Raw genomic sequence first — 6,360 nt, forward strand, 5'->3', positions numbered from 1 at the left:
TTAAGATCATAAAAGTTAATAAGTTATCAAACCTGAAATATTAATAAGTTAAAAATAAAACAAATTAGAATTAAAAAATTATAAAGATGAAACAAAATTTTAAATGCAAAAAATAATTAAGGGAGAAATTGTGCAAACCATGGCAATGATGGATCCAATACAAAGTCATACTGCATCGGAGGTAGCCGTAGACGCCGTCTCATGTATCACTATAAATATTAAATTTGAAATCAAATTAATGAATACCAATTAAATAAAAATAAATAAATTAAAATAAGAAATTAGAAAATGAAATTAAAATAAATACCAGATCCAGGCTGATCATCACCCTCCTCATATTCAAAAACATCTGAAACATGAATTAGAGTTCCCTTGATCCAAATTTGCGTGCAAATCAAAGTCTCCACTGTAGCAGTATCTAATGAAAACACTTTTGCTTATATTTTAAGTGTCCCTAATACATCTTCAAAAGTAGAGTAAATGTTGCTATGTTAAAACACTTTTGCTTGTGTTTTAAATGTCTCTAATACATCTTCAAAAGTATTATTTTTGAACTCCTCACTACCTTAAAATCATTTTCTTCCTGCAAGTCATTCATTAACTACCAAATGAAAAGTTAGAGACAAAATTATTTAGTAAAAGAATTTTCTATTTTTCCTTTGTTGTATAGCATGTATTTTATGTAAAATTATTTTCTAACATATATATATATAGTTTAAATTTCTTATTTGGAATTTTAGTTTCTTTTCCTTTTTTATGTTCTGGCCTCTGTATTCATAATTTCACAACCTTCTCTCGGATTATAGGACATATTGTAATAAATTTAGAATATAAATTGTATACAGTCCAAGACTATATGACTATATAATAACCATTCATATCATATCATATACTCAAAGCCAAAACAATATTTGGAGTGAAATACTTACCAACCATTCATATCATATACTCCAAGACTATATGACTATATAATAACCATTCATATTTGTTGAAGTACACACTTACCAACTAAAGTCTAAGATGGCCTATGCCTTTCAAGTTTGTGTTAAAATGAGATGATTCTAGTGAAATACTTAATACCCTAGTGCATTCTTTTCTTTTCTTTTTTTCAATTTGGTAGGGAACATGAAATTCTGTTTTTAAACTCCTAAATTAATTTTTTAAACCCCTAACATAGCAATTTTAAAGATTAAACCCCTAAATTAATTTAGGGTTTTCAATCTTTGAAACTCCTAAATTAATTTAGGGTTCCAATCCGAATTAATTAAATACAAATAATATGGCACTCTTTAAAGTATAAATCAAACAAAAAAAATTAATCACAGAAAACAAAAAAAATTCACATGCACAGGACTCGTTCAAAGTTCAAACCACATGCACAATCTAAGCTCCACAGCACACAATTCACAAAATCTCATACTCCATCTCCGATAAACCTCATCCTTCCTCTAATCTCCATTAATAATATAAATCACAAAAAAAAAAAAAAATTGAATTTAAAGTTTCTTACCTTCGGATCTTCGGTAACGAAGATGAAGAGAGAGGGGGAGACTGAGAGTCTGAGCGAGGGAGGGAATCGGGAGGGGGGGTCGAGGGTATGTTTTTTATATAAACCTAGGCATGAAACGACGTGTCGTTACCTAGTTTTTTTTTTATATATAAATATAAAAAATATATATATATCCAGGGCGGGGGTCACCCACCCCCGCCCCCGCCCCCGCCCTCGGAGAGAGGTCTAGATGCGGGCGGGTGGCCTCGCCCCCTGCATCAACCGGACAGGGTGATCAGCTCCGCCACATGGGGGCGGGGCCCACCCCTACCTAAAATCCTAGAATATATGCAACAGATAGAACTGGATATTAGTATTAATTTGCATGAAAAGAAAATCTGAACCACATGCTTGTCAGAATCTTGAAATTTCCAAATATTTTCGTCAAAAGTGTATATTTGGAAAATGTTAATGATGTCCTTCAAATTTATTGTTCAATTTTATGGTTTATTTATTTGTATTTTTTTCCTTATCTTTTTTATTTAATAATTAAAAAATGATTATTAATAAAATTATGTATGTTTTATTTGTTCTTAATAATTAAAAATGTTTAAAAAATACTTAAAAAATAAAAAAATTATAACTAGCGGCGGATAACTAGCATGATTCTATATATTTTGATATTTTCATTTACCCCTTCTTTCCGAAAAGGGACGGCATTACAGCGATTTTTTTTACGGAGGAATTCTCCCGACATGGTTAAAAATTATTATTATTATTATTATTATTATTTTAATATATATTTTTTAATCTCTTTAAATATTAAAAAAATCATAAAATTATTAAAAAATACATTTTTAATCATTAAGTAAAAAAAAAAAAAATAGTCAGAACCCACACTCATTAGGATGTGAATAATATTTTCCTTTCGAAAAGTGCATCCGCAAGGACAATTTACGTGGAGTAGAAAAAAGTATAAACAATATAATTCAATTAGAAATATAAATTTGATAAGTAATGTGGGATAAATAATATTTTAATAATTTAATATCATAATAGATGATAATGGGACGATGATAATATAAACATGATGAATAGTACTTCTCATTTAGCGTGCTAGGCATTGAGTTCTCTGGCTTTCCATTTTTACAAAATTGATATATGAATTATAAGAAATTATCAAATAGTAGTTTTCAGTTAGAAAATTCAACGCTCGCCACGAGTCATTACTTAATTGGCTGACACTCATGCGAGTCAATGAAATTCCGCTTCGTTTGCTTTCTCAATTCATCTCAACTCGATTACAACTTTTTCAAATTCTAATACAAAATATAATAAATAATTCAATTTTTTCAAATCTCAAAATAATATTAATATTAAAAAATAATATTATAATAATATTTTATCATTTCAACTCAACTCAGTTCAACATCCAAACGCAGACTAAGGCCTTATTTTTTTATAACTTATTTCAACTCAACTCATTTTATTTAATTATTATAATTTTTTTAAAATTTTTTATATAAAATAAAATAAATAATTCAACTTTTTTAAATCTTAAAATAAAAATAATATTAAAAAAATATATTTTAATAATATTTTATCTAATTCTTAACTTTAATATCAATTTATCTTATAAAAAAAAAAACAAATGAAGCCTAACATGTGACGTACGGATGTCACGCGGTAATCATGCAATTAACATATGATATACGGATGCCACGTGCCAAGTGCTGAATTATGAGTTTTTTTTATGTTGAAATATCATTTTTGCAAAAATTAAGAATTGATGCCTCGAATTAAATGTATATGAAATTTCAAATTCTAATTTTGCAATTAACCAAAAGTTTATATATATATATATATATATATATATATATGTAAACACGTTCTAAGATTCCAGTAATGCATGTAGGTCCGGGACGTCTTGGTTATATTATTTCGAGGGCATCACTTTGATTTGGAGTAGCGATTAACTGCATGATTCCCACGTGTAGTACTAATTTTGTAATTGATTAGAGCAGGGTGCTTTTATTTGGTGGTAGTTGTGGAAAGGGAGTTTTTTTAACCAAAGCTGGTCCATTTCAGGCCATGACTTGGCAAGCCAGGGAACAGGTGAAAATCCAGGCTGGCCTTAGAAGGGAGAAGCAAGTAATATACCATCAGACTTGACATATTATTAAGGAAAAGATCGTCGGGATCTTGCTACCGACAAGATCAACTGCATTAAATGCAATGTCGAATGACCAACCCTAAGATCGAGTTCATGTTGATAACAAGAACGATCGCATTAAATGCGATGCCACATTGTCCAGAACTGGGGTGATCATTACAATAACAAAGGAGCTAGAGATCTCTTAAGGGACAGGAGTATAAAATTATAAATAAGAGGGAGCAGTCAAAAAGGGAAGGTGAGTCACTCTAAACTCGCTCTCTATTCTTTCTCTCTTTTCTTCAGCACTGAGTATATTCTGACTTTAGCATTGAATGTGTCACGAACACATCTGACCACCACATTCTTCTCTTTTATAGAAACTCGGTGCGGTTTGGAATTGGTGGTTACAAAGTATGTTTTAACAGTTGGTGTCGTCTGTGGGATCAATAGATATATTGATCTGACAGCATCATCATACCTTTTGTATGCCAGCAGCTACAATGCCTCCCGAGCGACCCTTGAACAGGAATCTACATCGACAAGCATAGAATGGAGAGTTGCAGAAATGGAAGAACTCATAAAGAAAATGGCCAAGGATATAGAGGCCCTATGACAATAGAATGAGGCGCAAAAATAGAGGAATTTTGGGCTTGGAGAAGCCACCTAACCAAGTCAGATCGAATGGATGGAAGGAGAGTTGTAAAATGTTGGCGGGGTACCACCTAAAGACAAAGAATGCAAGAGGATGAGCAATGAGTTATGCAGCCTTATGAACAAATATGAGGAAATGACGAAGAGAATAAGGGTATCATCCTCTGTGCACTAACTACTCAGCAGCACGGACCTCCCTTACAGCGCCGAAGTGATCGTCGTCCCATTTACACCCAAGTTCAGAGCTATTCAAATAGAGATGTACGACAGGTCCAAAGACCCCGTCGAACATCTGGAAACATTGACCCACATGATGCTGCACGGCTTCTCCGAGGAAATCACATGCCCAGTGTTCCCCCTAATGCTGAAAGGCTTCGCCCAGACATGGTTTGAAGCCATGCGGCCAGGCACCATCCACGGCTTTGAGGAGTTAGGCTGGCAGTTCTTAATGCAATTCATGACCAATCAAAAGAGAAGGCAATCGGCCGCTTACCTCCTCAATGTAAAACAGTAGGAAGAAGAAAATCTAAAGGCGTACTTGTACTAGTTCAATAAAGAGCGAATGACCGGGGATGATCAAGACGAGAATATCATGCTGGCAGCGGTCTTGGGCAACATCTGGCCTTAAAGCCCCTTTAGGGCAGAAATAGCTTGAAAGACCATGGTGACCTTGCAGGATTTGATGGACCAAGCAGAAGACACCATCCAAACTTTGACCACCCCGAGATGCACAGGAGAAGAGCAGCCAGCGAGGGAATTTAAGCAAGGCACCAGCTCAAACATCCATGGGAAGGAACCCAAGGCGAAGAAGGGGCAACACGAGAGAAGAAGCGAGGGTGGCACAACCCCTCGAAAAATGTACTCTGATGAGAATGCAAAGTGTCATATTTTTCTCCCTTAATGTTTAGTCTTTTATACTTATTTGGTGCCTAAATGTACTTATTATTCTTATATTTTTATTTAGGAAGCAAACAGAGTCGTTTAATGCAAAACGAAGTTAATTGGGCAGTTCTGGACAGTTTCGATACTACTTCGTAATCTGGACATAACTCTCTTATCCGAGCTCCGATTGAGATGATTCAAGATGCTATGGAACAGTAAGACAAAGATCTAAAAATTTCAAGTTTTGAGTTTTGAAAGATACTAGCTGAATAAAGGTACTAATCGGGCTTGAAGTTGACGGACCTGCACTACTGACGTTTCAGAACATTTGACCTTATCGTGCAATTCAAATATACGATTTAATTGCAGATGTTTTGGAGATATGGTGCACGAAAGTTACAGTTGGTAAAAACCATTTTCCTAGTTATATTAGGACTATTTTATTTTTAATATTTCCCTTAATTAAGCCAGATTTGGATATGGTTATTTGAGGATAATGTTTAGAATATTTTAGGAGACTTGGTAGGATTCTAATAAGGGACATGAAGGTGAAAAAGAGGGGGATAAATCATCATACTAGGGCATCTCTTTCCCCTCTTCTCTAACTCCTCATTCCAGTTTTCATGATGGTTTAGTGTGGCTAAACTTTCATAATTTGTTGAAAGAAACGGAAATCTCGGAATCAATAAAACTGTAAGATCTGACTTGTTTTTAGTGTTCAGTTTATGCTTTGAGTATCGAATGTTTTTCTATACCTATTTTCATGATTGTCTCGTTTAATTACTAGGAGGCCTACTAGTTTATTATTCGTTGTAATCTATTACTAGATTAGACATCAAATTTATAATTGTTTGATCCCGCTAATTTGTGAAGCAACTAAGATTTGATGATTTGCTGCATAAAAAATTATTAGATCTTAGGAAGAACGCTCGACAAAATTAAATACAACCGCTTGTACTTGTGTTGTTTAGCTTTATCGATCTCTCTAATTCTTAAGGTTGCTACTAGATTAAACCTTTAGCGCTTGTCTTGGGTTGTTTAGTGGTTAAGGTTAATTAGATCGCTTGTTTTCTAATTAACTACGAATAAGGAGAGATAGGAAAATAATTCCAACGGTGAATATTGAAAGTATGAATTAATATATATTTGCATCGATGATCAGTTGTAAAATTCCGATGGTGGA

This window comes from Juglans regia, chromosome 6 (genome assembly GCF_001411555.2).
Source record: "Juglans regia cultivar Chandler chromosome 6, Walnut 2.0, whole genome shotgun sequence".
In the NCBI taxonomy this organism is placed as follows: Eukaryota; Viridiplantae; Streptophyta; class Magnoliopsida; order Fagales; family Juglandaceae; genus Juglans; species Juglans regia.